Source organism: Cynocephalus volans, chromosome 9 (genome assembly GCF_027409185.1).
Source record: "Cynocephalus volans isolate mCynVol1 chromosome 9, mCynVol1.pri, whole genome shotgun sequence".
Lineage (NCBI taxonomy): Eukaryota > Metazoa > Chordata > Mammalia > Dermoptera > Cynocephalidae > Cynocephalus > Cynocephalus volans.
The window spans coordinates 58,542,090-58,558,616 of NC_084468.1; the positions used below are offsets into that span (position 1 = coordinate 58,542,090).

General features: G+C 36.2%; 1 non-coding gene across 1 annotated transcript; it reads right to left on the minus strand.

Annotated features, from left to right (window-relative positions):
- Positions 1 to 15,924: 15,924 nt before the first annotated feature.
- Positions 15,925 to 15,998, minus strand: TRNAI-GAU (transfer RNA isoleucine (anticodon GAU)). The gene has a single exon. It is a non-coding gene; the product is annotated as a tRNA-Ile (tRNA).
- Positions 15,999 to 16,527: the final 529 nt, after the last annotated feature.

Below are 16,527 nucleotides of genomic sequence, written 5' to 3' on the forward strand. Positions count from 1 at the left end.
ATTGTATACATGTATCTAAATATCACTCTGTATGCCATAAATACATATGATTATTACATGTCAATTAAAAACATATATATGTTTTTTAATACTGGATTCAAGTTTGAGTTCTTCCACATACTTTGTTTATCTAAATAAGTTAGGGCTGGCCAGTTGGTTCAGTTGGTTAGAGCGTGATGCTGATGATGCCAAGGTCCAGGGTTTGATCCCTGTACCAGCCAGCTGCCAAAAATAAGTTAACCTAAGTTTCATTTTTAAAGATGAAAACATCTTTAAAAATGGGATTATAATAGTACCTTCCTTATAGGGTTATTATGAAGATTCAATGAGATAATACATACATTTAAATTTTAGCATGTAAAAGTATGAATTACCCTAGGTGCATGGAGGTGATGAAGAAATTTACCCAAACAACTCCTTATCTTTACAGTCCTAATTTTTCTTCTCTATTCCTTATCTCTATTAACGACATCTTTTACTTGCTTGTCAAAGGTAGATGTTATTTCCTTCTCTGGCCTAGATATAATTTTGGTTCTTTTAAAATAGTTATAAGAAGAAATTGTTAGAACAGCAATAATAGTAGTACCTACTACTCAGAGATTTAATAAGTTAATACATAGAAAGTGTAAAAAAAGATTATTATTACTAATATAATAATTTCTGCCTCAAAGGGGCCTATATAAGCAGTCAGAATATGTCTTCCTTTTGAAGCTATCATCTAGTCATATTCCTAGAGCCTGACCACTTCCTGTGGCCAAAATTTTATCTCCTATCTCTCTTCCCTCTAAAGAATGGGGACATGGTAAACCTACTACCAGTATTAGTAATCATAGTAATAACAACAGTAATAACTGTTATTATTATAACTACCATTTTTTGATCACTTACTGTTATGTGCCAGATAACACATGCTTTACTTGCTAAATCTGAACAGTAAATCTTTTTAAAAATTTTTAAATATTTTTTATTTTTGAAACATAATTGATTGTACATATCTGTAGGGTACAGTGTTGAATATCAACACCTGTGTGCTCACATCGGGATAATTAGTAGATTGAATATTATACAATGTAATGATTTTTTGTGGCCCTTTACCAATTTCTCACTAACCCTCCTTGCCCGTCTCCCTTAGCCACCTCTGGTGGCTTCAATTCTGTTCTGTCCTTTTGAAAGTTCAAGATATTATTGTGATTGTTGTATTTTTCTTTTTTTATTTATTTGTGGTTTTTTTTTAGCTCCCACTTATGAATGAGGACAATGTGGTATTTATCTTTCTGTGCCTGGCTTATTTCATTTAACATAATTTTCTCTAAGTTCATCTGTGTTGCTGTGAATGGCAGAATTTCCTTCTTTTTTACAGCAGAGTAGTATTCCATTGTGTATCTCATACCACATTTTCCTTATCCAGTTGTCTGTTGATGGACATCCTTGAATTATTCTTGTTCTTAAGGGAAAAGCGGAAAGCATTCAGGATGATATTGGTGGTGGGTTTGCCACATATGGGTTTTACTGTGTTGAGATATTTTCCTTCTATGCCTAATTGCTGAGAGTCTTTATCATGTTGGGATGTTGAATTCTGTCAAGTGCTTTTTCTATGTCTGTTGAGATATTTATATGGTTTTTGTCCTTGACTTTGTTGATGTGGTGTATCACATTTATTGACTTGCATATGTTGAACCATCCGTGCATCCCTGGGATGAATCTCACTGGATTGTGGTATTTAATTTTTTGGATGTGTTGCTTTATTATATTTACTGATATTTTATTGAGGATTTTTGCATCAATGTTCATCAAAGACGTTGGCCTGTAGTTTTCTCTTTTTTTTTTTTGTCTCTTTGTCTGGTTTTAGTATCAGGGTGATGATGGCCTGATAGAATGAGTTTGGGAGAATGGCCTCTGTTTCAATTTTATGGAATAGTTTGAGGAGAATTGGTATTAATTTCTCTTTAAAGTTTCGGTAGAATTCAGCAGTAAAGCCATTTGGTCCTAGGCTTTTCTTTGTTGGGACACTGTTGACTACTGCTTTGATCTCATTGATTGTTACCAGTCTGTTCAGGTTTTGTATTTCTTTTTGGTTCATTCTTAGTAGTTTGAATGTGTCCAGACATTTATCTATTTCCTCCAGGTTTTTATATTTGTTGGTGTATAGTTGTTTATAATATTCCCTAATGATTCTTCATATTTCTGCACAGTAACTGTCAAAGTAGATATTCTGATTTCCATATACCCTCACAGATGAAGACACAGACAGAGTACAAAGAAGTATTTGACCAGTACAATCAACTGAATATCTCCTAAGTGGCAGAGTCTGGATTTGAACTGAGAGCCTGATTTCAGAGTTCTTTTGGGGCAGCTGGCTTGTACAGGGATCTGAACACTTGATCTGGGTGTTATCAGCACCAAGTTCTAACCTAGTGAGCTAACTGGCCTGCCCTGATTTCAGAGTTCTTAAAGAGAGACAGATATTTTGCAGTTGGGCTTCCCATGAATCCAATCACTAGGTAGTCTATTAATTTCATAGAGGTTGATTGAGTCATCATTTAAAAATGCAGATCCAATTATGTTATTTTCTTTAAGCACTTGAGATGCTTGCTTGCTAAATGGCAGATCCCTGGGACTACAGCCTCCAAATCTGATCTCCAGGGTTAAGACCAGGGATCTGCATTTTCATCAAATTTTCCTTGTAAATCTTGTGCACAGTGTAGTTTGAAAATTTCTGATCAAGAGAATCAAGTTCAAACTCCTTATTTTGGCAAAAAAACAATTTCTTGGGCAGTACCTGCAGTGTAATAGGTGTTCAACAAATACTTAAGGGAAAAAAAACCAGTGAGGCAGGGAGGGAAGGAAATGTAGATGGTCAGTCAGGACACTTATGTTTTGGATAAAATTAAGTCTGGAAATGGAGGAAAGGAAGATAGACTTGTTCCTCTGCGGAATCCCTGCATTAATTAATTAAAATCCTAATTAATTAAATCACTTTAAATTTCAGTCAGCTTTCTGCCTTGTTTTTCTTTCTCCAAAACAAATGCAATAATTAAGTGTAAATTTAACTACTCAGCTTTTAAATGCCTTTCACTCTTTCCCTCTTTTTATTACACCCTTCTCCACTTGCACTGGCATGTGAACTGGTTGTGCTGGTCAAATGAGTCAATTTAGATGACAGCATTAATTTATAGGAACATACTTGTGGTGAAATCTTTCAGAGGCAGGCACAGTCACACATGCATGAAAGTAGTGGCTGCACATAGTAGTGGCTTCCAGTTAGCTAAAACAATTTCTAAAATATTCCTGCAAATTTGTCCTGGAAGCTGGCACAATTTAAGATTAAATTTATCCCAATGAGAAGTCTCCTACTGATTTTTCAAACACTTCTCACCCCTTATCTCACCATCACTTAAAAAGAGGAAAAAAAAAAAACCCAAACAAACAGTGATGAATAGTTCTACCACATACCATAGATTAGAATGAAAGAAAATTAGAGCTAGGAAGGACCTTAAAATACTTAAAATACTTTAAATTTTTATAGCATTTTATACATATAATGTACTTTCACATACGTAGCTCGTTTGATCTTCACAATACCTGTATGTGGTTGATATTGTCTTCATTTTGTAGATGAGGAAACTGACGCTATGTAACTTGCCTAAGATCAGAGAAGTTTGAGTCCAATTTCATATTGGACAAATGAGAAAATGAAGGCACAGAATAATTTCTAGAATTGGTTGAATGCTGGTCACTGGCAGAATCCAGATTTCCTCTTTCCCTCTATTTATTCCTTTTTTCTTTTCTTCACTGAATACTTATTTGGTACCTCTTATGCACTAAACATTTTGCAGGGTCTCCACAGTAGGTTATAATTTATCTATAATTATAATTGTTTTAATGGAGACATGCATTAATGCAGTAGGATCACAAAAGGGACACCTAATTCTGTTAGGGAAATGTTGTCAAGGAAGAATCCCTAGGTGAGATGCAGAATGAAATGAAACCTGTAATTTAAAATGGTGTCTTTCAGGCACTAAGTACCAAGAGAAAATTCTGGAAAGAAGGAGCACTTGAATAATTTCATGCAATTATTGCCTTATTGGGTGTCAGTGTAGTACTATATGTTATTTCTGTTGTAACACCTGCCACCCAGAGGTATACCTTAGCTACTGTCTGTATCTTAGCTCCCTTTCCCCTTCATCCCCATTCCCCCACCCTACTGCAAGTGCTGGAGGTGGTGGATGAGGGAGAAGGATGATTGCCAGACCCCTAGCTTGACTAAATTGGTGTGCAAGGGGGCAAAGGGGTGGTAATAGATCAAGGGAGTACTGTTGAGCTTTTTAAGATTGAGCTACCCAGGCCAGCCCGTGGCTCACTCGGTAGAGTGCGGTGCTGATAACACCAAGGCCACGGGTTCGGATCCTATATAGGGATGGCTGGTTTGCTCACTGGCTGAGCGTGGTGCTGACAACACCAAGCCAAGGGTTGAGATCCCCTTACCGGTCATCTTTTAAAAAAAAAAAAAAAAAAAAAAAAAAAAAAAAAAAAAAGATTGAGCTACCCATAAAATATCCACAAAAGATGTCAAGAAGACAGTAAACATCAGGTGAGAAGTGTGGCTGAAGTACAATTATTGCTATATAGATGGTATAGATGGTAAGCCATGTAGCCATGGAACTTGCCAAAAGAGAGCTATTTAATTTTCAGCTACCTCATAACAATCTTGTTTAAGGTGGGAAGCAGTTAAATCTGAACACACATTACAGAAGGTAATAAGGAGAAAGGTAGCTCTGTTTAGATTGTGGTTTTATCAGAGCTCAAACATTTATCCTAATGTTTGTTATCTACTAAGAGAGGGCAAAGTTCTATATTTTAGTCTGTAAGCTAAGGAGCAATTGAACATTTCTTACCTTGTACTGTGCTATTATTATGATGCTAATTTTGGTATTTCATTTTTCCTCTTTGTGCTTGCAAATAACAAACAATTCAAGTTATTTTAAAGGAAAGGGAAAATTATTATGAGAAGGTTAAGTTAATTTGCACATGTCTAAGGGTGGAATGCAGTCAGGCCTCAGGAAGAACTGCAATTGAAAACTAGAATGCTTTAAGATAACCAAAATGCGTGTTTCCTCATTTCTGCTTTCCCTTTGCATCTCTTTACTGGAAGATCAATCTTATCTGCTACTTACTTCACATGATGGTCAAAAATTGACTGCCTGTAGTTTCAAATATTCATGAGTTATTGTTTTAGCATACAGAGAGAATGATTCCTGGTCTGATTCCATTTCCAAATTCTGTGTGAAGTGATTTGGGACCTGTTCCTATCCCTACTTACTCTCATCAGCTATGGCCAGGATATACTATAACATCATACAAATATGCCTATTGGGAGATGTGTATCTGAGGGGCAGTTAAAGGCAGTGTTGTGCTGGAATCTGCTTATAACAGCTTAAAAGAACCGGTCGTTAAATTTTCAGAAATTTTGCAGACTGGTTATTAAATACAGGGATTATTAAAAATTACTGTACTGGTCAGCCACCAAAAAACAAACAAAACAAGACCAAAACACAGAAAAAAATTAAATTATGTAAAGTTATAGTTAAGAAAATTATATAAAATACCAAAGTAGTAAATATTCAAAACTCACTACTTCCTGATTCTTTCAACTAAAATTTAATATTATCTGTTCTTGAAATTATTCACATTTACATCTATTGCATCTGTATGGACGAAATACTGTGAAATGGTGTGTTACTGCACGATTCTTTCCAACTTTGTGTTCAATGATGTGATGTCATGTTGGTATTTCGAAATTGGCCGTGGAAGGAGTATTTACACCATAGAAATTGCCGAACACTATAAATAAAGTTTTTTCCTTAGAGAGCTGATTGTTAAATATTTACCAGCTCACCACTAGTAAAGGAGTCATTCTCAGAAAATAGCCTTTACCCTACTCTCTACTACTTCTAGTGTACTTTCTAGATAACTCCCTTCAAACTAGCAATAACAATTGATTCCAATACAATTGTTTCTTCTACAATTTTTGACATTCTAATTAAGTTATAAGAAATCTGAGTATGTACCTTTATTACCATGATTAGAATTTAATTGTGTATAAAACTTCAAAGACACCAGCTGTGGTCTGAATTTTTAGGTTCCCCCTCCCGCCCCCCCAAATCCATAGGATGAAATCCAAGACTCCAAGGTGATGGTATCAAGAGGTGAGGCTCTTGGGATGTGATTATATCATGAGGGCAGAGCACTCATGTGACGACGCAGATTGAAGGCACAGGCTATGATATTTTGTTAACAGCAGCCCAAACAGACTAAGACACACCCACGTACAAATGTATTCCTTCTGGTAGAATTTGTTCTTCAAATGACTCATATTACATTTTCCTAATCTTGCTGTCAGTGGCAGTAAAGGATAGAAGTTAAGTGCCTAGACTCCAGAATCAGAAAAGCTAGGTTCAAACTCCAGTTCTATAATATTCTAGCTGTGAAATTCTATCTAGCCATCTGTAAAATAAGGTTAAATGAGAATATATATAAAGCACTTTTCACAGTGCTTGGCACTTAAAAACTTGGTAAATATTGACTAGTTACCTTAGAACCTAATTGCCCGTGTATCTGTTTTCTTCACCTCTCCTTTCTCTAATTCTCCCAACACACATATACATATATAAAACCCTTACCCATATATTACCTATAGTCCTAATGTAATAGGCCAGTACTCTCTCTACATATATTTTATATATATATATATACACACACACACTTTTATATATATATATATATATATATAGTGGTTGGTCAGTACAGGGATCAAATTCTGGGCCTTGGTGTTATCAGAACCATGCTTTAACCAACTGAGCTAACTGGCCAGCCCACAATTTAGATTTTGAAGTTAGAATCTCAAGCATTTATGTACCAAAAAAATTCATTTTTGATTTAGTTTTTATGTTTGCATTCTACAAATATTTGTTGAGTAGCTATCACCTTGCTTAGAGATAAAACCATACATAGTATAAGGATCATGCATTTCTTTTTCTTTTTTTTTTTTTTTTTTAAAGGTGACCAGTAAGGGGATCCTAACCCTTGACTTGGTGGTGTCAGCACCACGCTCAGCCAGTGAGTGAACCGGCCATCCCCATATGGGATCCAAACCCACGGCCTTGGTGTTATCAGCACCGCACTTTCCCGAGTGAGCCACGGGCCAGTCCCGGATCATGCATTTCTAATATTGCAAAGGACTTTAACATTTTTTTACCATTTCTTCTGATAAACACTTTATAGGGAATTATATCTTTTTGGCACTCAAATTATAGATTGAATTTTGGTTCAAAAAGTAGAATGGCAGTTTAAAGTGTTAGTTATTGTCTACCAGAAGATGACCGTGAGTTTTGTGTGATAGATACCAGTTTGAATAGCCATATATACAAGTAGCCACAGGAAAATGATCTCTTGAGAAGAGGAGACAGAAAATGTCATAGGACTGCAGAGTGGGCAATGGCCACTTGTAGGAGCCTGGGTGATATCTTCAAAGAAAGAAATATAAAAATAAAAACGTAGTTTTCTTTTATTCGAGGTTTATATACTTATTATAGAAAATTGATTAAAATTAAAGTCAATTAAAGAAAAGTAAAAGAAAATATCAGAGTTACAAAGCATGGTGGGCTCTTTTATGAGGAACAGTGAGGTACTTGATTCACAGCCTTTTAGTCAACTGCCACAGAAAAATAAACAACAGGAAGATAATTTAGGATGTAAAAAAGTAGCTCTGATTACTTCACAAAAGTTTTGCTGACTTAATATCAACCCTAGCAAATATCTCTTAGAAGAGGGCATCTCTTATTTCATTCTTCTGGAATCAACCCATCATTGTCGTGAATTACCTTTGAATATTACTTTGTCTACCCTTTATGCTACTAATACCACTTTGGTTTTCTGCTCTTCACCCTATGACTTCTTTTTATTCATGGCCTCTGTTTTCTCTTTCTGTTTCTCTTTATTTCAAAGTGTTTTTTAACTCACCCACAAGAGAAGGCATCTAATGTGGTTGGTCAATAACCATCTAATACAGGTATTTCTGCTGAACAGAACTTTCATTGTAAGCCAAGTCGTAGACTTCTGAGACAGGAGTCTGACCTTAATCCAGTCAGCTATGGGCAGGATAGCCATGTCATATGATAAGAGACCTGGAAACATGCATATGGTACAATGGGAACTTTGAGCACATTATGTGGACTACTCAGTAGAGATGACAGGTGATAGAAACAGGAGAAATGAGATGTAGGCAGAAGTAACATGAGCAAATCTGTAAATCTGGAAAATAGAAATACGGTGTATTTCACAGAGAGCAGGAAGACATGTTTAATTCAACCAGATCATTTGAGTATAAGTGAGAGAAGAATAAAAAGTTAGATGGTGCCAAAATATGGCAAGTTTGTTTAAGGCTTAATAATTTATCCGGAAAACTAAGGAGCTATGTTATACATATTGAACAGAGAAGTAACATGATTACAATATTTTAGGAAGATTATTCTGGTGGTTTTAGGCATGATAACATGAATCAAGTAGGAAGTAGAGCAGCCAGTTGGGAGGCAATCAATTTGAGGAAATAGGAAAGGACGAATGAAGGACAAGGAACTAATAACTGGTTCTATTTCAGAGAAGGTAAACATGTCTTATCAGAAGTTGTGATAAGTACCAGGTAATTCTGGTTTGGAGGGTCTTTTAGAACCTGTCAGTGTTAGGGTGACTTCCATCTCTGGGCTTTGATTCTTCAATTGAAGGAGACTAAAGTTTCACAGTAGTCAGAGACCTGTCCACAGATTTTTACTATCTTTCATTACCTATAAAAAGCAGTAAGCATTATCAGTATTTCCTCCACTAACTCTAGCCCCTTGCACAAAGTGGAGTTTTTGAGTTCAAGCACTCCAGGACCTGTACCTGGCATGACCTGTAGTTTCCAGGTCAGACACAGAACACTATGATTGTAAATCTGCCTATTCTGTGGACATGACCAGCTGGCTTCTTTAAGGGTGTGGAAAGGCATTCTATCCCCTATCGTAGGGAAGAAACTACAATCCTGAGTGATAGCCTATGTTTATTCTCTGACTTCGTTGGAATAGTAGAGGGCCCAGTTTGTCTCTATTCTCTGCATCTATTTGCATAAAGCAAAAAAGAAGAATCTTTTTTGAACAAAAAAGGACTTTTTGACAGGAAATGTGCAGGCATTTTATGTTGCAATCTTTGTTGAAACGTCGTTTATCTTGATAGGCAAAGAAATCGTTGAAAGGAGGCAAAGCATGTAACTTGCTTAAGAACAAGGATCACGGTTTTCCATGAGAAAGAGGAAAAAAATCACGGTAATGATCAAGTCAGAGGGTCCTGGGATTTTCTCAACTGAGTTGGGGGGCGGGTGGAAAAGGTGAAAAGTATGCTTTCTCAAACTATCTGGCAACCTAGGAAGAAACTTGTGCTTAAGAGTAAAGTGAGTTCTCTCATAGTGATAATAATAATAATTAGTTATTGAATTTATTTATTTTTTTCAGAGAAGTGCTCCAAAGTTTATTACAAATAACAAACCCTTCATAGACAAAAAAGGCTCAGTTGTTGAATGTTGATTGTACAGATTAGTGCTAAGAGCTTCACATAGATCCCTTAATGAAGTAAATACTATTGTATTAGCTTCCCTAGTTAAAGAAAGGAAATGAAATTGGGAGGAGTAAATAATTTTCTCTGGGTGACAGCACTGGGATTCAAGCCACCTTTTTGACTTTAGAACCAGGGCTCTTCACCTCTATGCTACGCTTCTGCAAGGTCACATAGCTTCTGAGTAGTACATACGTACAAATCTGACTCCCAAGTCCATGCTCCTAAGCAATGGAGAGATGCATGACAGACTATAATATTTTGTAGTGTATTTTGGGAAATCACAGGGTTATAATCCAGCCAGATTTTTTTCAGGCCTGAACTGACTCATGAGAATTTCTTCTCTTCTTAGCAACAAGTCCTGAAGACTGCAGTTTACTTGCCTCTTTCTTTGGAGTGGTCATCCTGGATCTCATTTCTTAGAATTCTTTTCTTCTTAAGATTGATTACTGAAAATGCCACTGTCCCATCAGCTGTTTCCTTCTTTCACTCAGTATATCTGTGAGATTCATCCTTGTTGTTGTGTGTATTGTTTGTTTGTTTTGTTTTATTGCTGAGCAGTATTTCGATAGATGACTATGCCACAATTAGTTTTTTCATTCACCTGCAGATGGACATTGGGGTGGTTTTCAGTTTGGGGCTATTATGAATAAAGCTGCTAAGAGCATTCATATAAAATCTTTTTATGGACATAAGTTTTCATTTCTCTTGTATAAGTACTTAGGAAGGGAAATGCTCAGTCCTATGATACGTGCATGTTTAGACTCATAATAAATAATAAATTGCCACTGTTTTCTGAGCTGGTTGCACCATTTATATTCCTATTAGCAAAGCATTAATATTCCAATTGGTCCAATACTTGCTATTTCCAGCCATACTAATTTTAACGGTTCTACTGAGATTAAAGTGGTTTCTCATTATGGTTTATTTTTCTGATCACAATAATGTGCTAATTGCCTATTCATATATCTACAATGGTGAAGTCTTTGGTATATATATTTTTTTAATTGGGACATTTGTCTTCCTGTTATTGAGTTGTGAAACTTCTCTCTGCATGTATTCTACAAGTCTTTTGTCAGGCAAATGCTTTGTGAATATTTTCTCCCAGTCCCTGACTTGCATTTGTTTATTTATATGGTGTATATTAATTTGTTTCTGTTGCTTATAACAGAATACGTGAAACTGGGTAATGTATAAAGAAATGAGATTAATTTCTTACAGTTTTGGGGGCTGGGAAGTCCATGGTCCAGGGAGCACATCTGGTGAGGGCTTTCTTCTGCTTTCTCCACAGCAATGCAGGGTATTACATGGCAAATGGACTGGGCAAGGGAGCTAACCTTCTCACTCACTCTCCTTATAAAGTCATCAGAACCACATCCACAACCACCCATGAAACCATCAATCCATTACTCCATGAATGGATGAATTCATTCAGAAGGTTATGGTACTTGAGGTCCAATCACCTCTTTAAGGCTCCACATTTCAAATACCATAATTGGATTTCTCACCCTCTTAACACGTTACAATGGAGATCAAGTTTCCAATACATGAACTTTTGGGGGACACATTTGACCCATAGCATGATGTCTTTTAAAGAGCAGAAGATTTTAATTTTAATGAGGTGCAATTTTATCAATTTTGAAAAATTTTATTGTTAGTTAGTGCTCCCCCACCCCACCCCTTTTTCTGAGGCTGGCCAGTATAGGGATCCAAACTCTTGACCTTGGTGTTATAACACCACGCTCTAACCAACGGAGCCCTGACAACCTGACAGCTCTGTTTTATCTTATATAAGAAATATTTACCAAGGTCCAGGTTTCAATCCCTGTACTGGCTACCTGTCAGGAAAAAAAAAAAGAGAAATCTTTGCCTACTTCAATAGTAGGAGTATCTTTAATCGTTTTATCTTCTTTTTACTCCCATAGTGGGCAAAGATTTCCTTTTTTTTTTTTTTTTTTCGCAGATGGCTGGTAAAAATTTCTTCCATTTCTTTTTAGAAGATTTATATCAACATTTATGTTTCGATTTATGATTCATTTTGGGTTAATTTTTGTGATTGTGTGAGGTAGGGGTCATAATCATTTATTTCCATATGTACAAGTATATCTAATTATCCTATCACTATTTGTTGAAAAGACTATATTTTTCAACATTTCAATTATGTAAATACCTTTGTCAAGTTCAATTCTCCCTAATATGTGTGACTCTATTTTTGGACTCTTTGTTCTGATCCATTGACTATTTGTCCTACTTTATTCAAGTATCACACTGTCTTGATTGCTAGAGCTTTAAAAAAAAGTTTTGAAATCAGGTACTGCTTGTCTTTCAAAATTGTTCTTGTTTTACCAAATTGTTTTGTCTATCCTAGGTCCTTTGCATTTCCCTACAAATTTAAATTCATAATGTTAATTTTTACAAGAGAAAGCTCATTGGAGTTTTGATTGAGATTGCTTTGAATCTGTAGATCGGTTTAGGTAGACTCAACATCAATATTGAATCCTTCAATGCATGATGAAAATATTTATTTAGGTCTTCTTTAGTTTTTCTCAACATTGTTTTGTAGTTTTTAGTATCACTAAGTATTTTATGTTTTAATGCTATTATAAATATTTTTATATGTCATTTTTCAATCATTTGTTGTTATATTTAGAAATACAATTGATTTTTATATATTGATCTTGTGTATTAGTTATCTATTGTCATATAACAAAACACCTCAAAATTTAATGGCATAAAACCAACTTTATTATCTTTCACAGCTTTTGAGGGTCAGGAATTTTGGAACCACTTAGTTGAGTAGTTCTAGCTCATGAAGTTGCAGTTAGGTGTTGATTAGGACTGCAGTCATATAAAGGCTGATCACCTTGAATTTGTGTAATCTTAATTTTTATGCTTTATAGTTGCAGTTGGAAAGCTCAGATTGGTTCTTAACCCTTTATAACATGTAAAGCTCAACTAATAAATATTGATTCCGCTGCTCTTTTCCTACTTTTGCTTGTCCTTTAGCAACTCTGTTCTGATGTCAACCCTATAGTAACTGAAATCTGGCAATTTTTGTGTGGTATTTCTCTGCACATGTATAGCTCTGGGCACTTTTTATGCTGAGTAGTTCTGCGAATCTCAATTCATAATTCATTACCAATACAGTGTAAAACTGTATTGTCTTTTTTTTTTACTGCATATTGAAATAATTTTTTAAATAATGATTGAGGCTCTTTTTATGTTAGTATAAGAACACAACATGAGACAACATCAGATCTACCCTCTCAACCGATTTTTTTTTTTTTTTTTTTTGGTGTTTGGCTGGTATGGTAATCCAAATCCTTGACCTCAGTGTTGTTATCAGCATCACACTGTAGCCAATTGCATTTTGAACTACAATGTATTAATGGACTTAAACATATTTCATATGTTTCAATCCAATGCAGTTTTATCTTTATAGATGCTTAAAATGTCTCATATTTTTCCACTAGGAGCCACTTTAGCTAGCTCCTCTCCTGCAGCATTTTGACTGGATCCTGGCATTCTTTAATTACCTTCTTCCTGGTGTGACAAGACCTGTTTTCTGTTGTTTATAACAGAGTACTTGAAACTGGGTAATTTATAAAGAAAATAAATTTATTTCTTACAGATTTGGAGGGTGGGAATTCCAAAGTCAAAGGGCTTTCTTCTTGGTGGGGACCCTCTGCAGAGTTGTGAGACTATGCAGGGCATCACATGGTGAAAGAGCTGAGCATGTTAACAGACTTACTTGCTCTCTTTATAAAACCATAATGGCAGTCCTTTGATAACCCATTTATCCATTAACCTATTAATCCATGAATGGATTAATCCACAATGAGTTAATTCATTAGTGAGGGCAGAGCACTCATGATCCAATCATCTCTTAAAAGCCCTTCTTTCAAATGCCATAGTTGGATTTCCCGCCCTCTTCACACTGCTACAATGGGGATCAAGTTTGACTGTGAGTTTCAGGGAGACATTCAAACTATAGCACAAGATACTCTACATTAACATTGTGGATTTGCCTTCCCTTTAAATATTGATGTTCTCTAAGACTCTGCTCTGAATCTCTTTTACTCCTGACTCTACATAACCTTCCCAGGGCAATAGAATTCAACCACCATTTTTTCTTTGAATCCACACATTTGAAAGATGTACACTTCAATCAGTAACGTTGGCCAGGGGTAAGTACATTGAGAAGGGGTGTTAGAGGCTGAGTCTTATTGAAAAATGGATGCCCTGATTAAAGACTTCTTTAATAAAAGTACACAAACACTGTGCTGACTTAGCAAACGTCTTAGGTTAGTTATCAGACACCAGTTTGGAATCTGTGGTATATGATCTGGCCCTTGCCTTATTTAATAATAAATATTATGAATAATATGTTTCAGAGACTCTAGACTTTGTAATTGTCTTTGTCCACTTTCTGCTGCTATAACAGAATACCACAGACTGGGTAATTTATTTAAAAAAAGAGATTTATCTGGCTCACTCTTCTGGAGGCTAGGAAGTCCGAGATCAAGGAGCTGCATCTGGTGAGGGCCTTCTTGCTTCATCATAACATAGAAGAAGGTTGGGCTGGCCCGTGGCTCACTTGGGAGAGTGCAGTGCTGATAACACCAAGGCCATGGGTTCAGTTCCTATATAGGGATGGCCGGTTGGCTCACTTGGGAGAGCGTGGTGCTGACAACACCAAGGCAAGGGTTGAGATCCCCTTATCAGTCATCTTTAAAAAAAAAAAATAATAATAACATAGAAGAAGGGCCAGCAAGCACATGACACAGAGGAAAAGGGACCAAACTCCTGCGATAACTAACCACTCCTGTGATAATGGCATTAATCCATTCATGAGGGTGGAAATTTCATGACCCAGTCACTTCCCAAAGGCCCCACATCTTAACACTGACATGATGGCAACCAAGTTTCCCACACATGAACTTTTCTTTTTTGATTTTTTTTTTTTGGTTTCTTTTTTTTTTTTTTAACTTTTATTTTGTCGATATACATTGTGTTTGATTATTGTTGCCCCTTACCAAAACCTCCCTCCTTACTCCCTCTCCTCCCTCCCCCGCAACAATGTCCTTTCTGTTTGCTTGTCGTATCAACTTCAAGTAATTGTGGTTGTTATATCTTTTTCCCCCCGCCCCCGGTTTTTTTTTTGTGTGTGTGTGTGTGTGTGAATTTATATATTAATTTTTAGCTCCCACCAATAAGTGAGAACATGTGGTATTTCTCTTTCTGTGCCTGACTTGTTTCACTTAATATAATTCTCTCAAGGTCCATCCATGTTGTTGCAAATGGCAGTATTTCATTCGCTTTTATAGCTGAGTAGTATTCCATTGTGTAGATGTACCACGTTTTCCGTATCCACTCATCCGATGATGGACATTTGGGCTGGTTCCAACTCTTGGCTATTGTAAAGAGTGCTGCAATGAACACTGGGGAACAGAAATACCTTCGACTTGATGATTTCCATTCCTCTGGGTATACTCCCAGCAGTGGGATACCTGGGTCATATGGTAGATCTAGCTGCAATTGTTTGAGGAACCTCCATACCATTTTCCATAGAGGCTGCACCATTTTGCAGTCCCACCAACAATGTATGAGAGTTCCTTTTTCTCCACAACCTCGCCAGCATTTATCGTTCATAGTCTTTTGGATTTTAGCCATCCTAACTGGGGTTAGGTGGTATCTCAGTGTAGTTTTGATTTGCATTTCCCAGATACTGAGTGATGTTGAGCATTTTTTCATATGTCTGTTGGCCATTTGTATATCTTCCTTAGAGAAATGCCTACTTAGCTCTTTTGCCCATTTTTTAATTGGGTTGCTTGTTTTTTTCTTGTAAAGTTGTTTGAGTTACTTATATATTCTGGATATTAATCCTTTGTCAGATGTATATTTTGCAAATATTTTCTCCCACTCTGTTGGTTGTCTTTTAACTCTGTTAATTGTTTCTTTTGCTGTGCAGAAGCTTTTCAGTTTGATATAATCCCATTTGTTTATTTTTCCTTTGGTTGCCCGTGATTTTGGGGTCGTATTCATGAAGTCTGCCCACACATGAACTTTTGAGGAACACATTCGAATTATAGGAGTTGTCCTTCTCTGAAAAGTACTGAACTCCTTGAACTTGTATAGGCTTGGTTGTACATTTTATAAGTGTGAATCTATGGAAAGTCCAAGGTGTTTTCTATTCACCCCCTTCAGTGGGCTCAACTTTTAAATTCTGTCTTCCTGAAGATTTATTTTTTATTTTTTATTTAAAAAAATGTTTTGGGTGGCTGGCCAGTGCAGGTATTGAACCCTGGACCTTGGTGTTATCAGCACCATGCTCTAACCAACTGAGCTAACCAGCCAGCCTTCCTGAAGGTCTTGTATTGCTTTTGTTTTAGGCTGGTTCCTAATTGGATCCTTACTCCTATTGTATAGTTTGTCTCTCAAATATTACCTTCACCACTTGCTCTCTTGCTCATTTTCTGTGTTTCAGCTCACTGGTGTTTTCCTTAGATCCTTGACCATATCAAGATCTATTTCTCCCTCAGATCCTTTGTATGTAGTGCTCTCTGTCTGGAAAACTTTTATCTTCACTATTTGCTAGGTAGCTCCTTTTTGCCCTTTAGGTATCACTCTCAACTTCATCTCCACAGAAAGGCCTTTGCTATATATATATATACATATATTAACCCCAGAGCCTACGGCCATATTTGGGACTAACTAGAAACTTAATAAATAGTAGTTGACTGAATTAATGGACGAGTAGAACATCATAAAATGCTCTTCTTGATTCAGGCTCTTCTTACCTAACCATTCAATATCAACCTGAATTGAACCATGGACAGCTCTGCCCCCTAATACCTTTTCATTTGAAAACCATCCTTCTGCCTA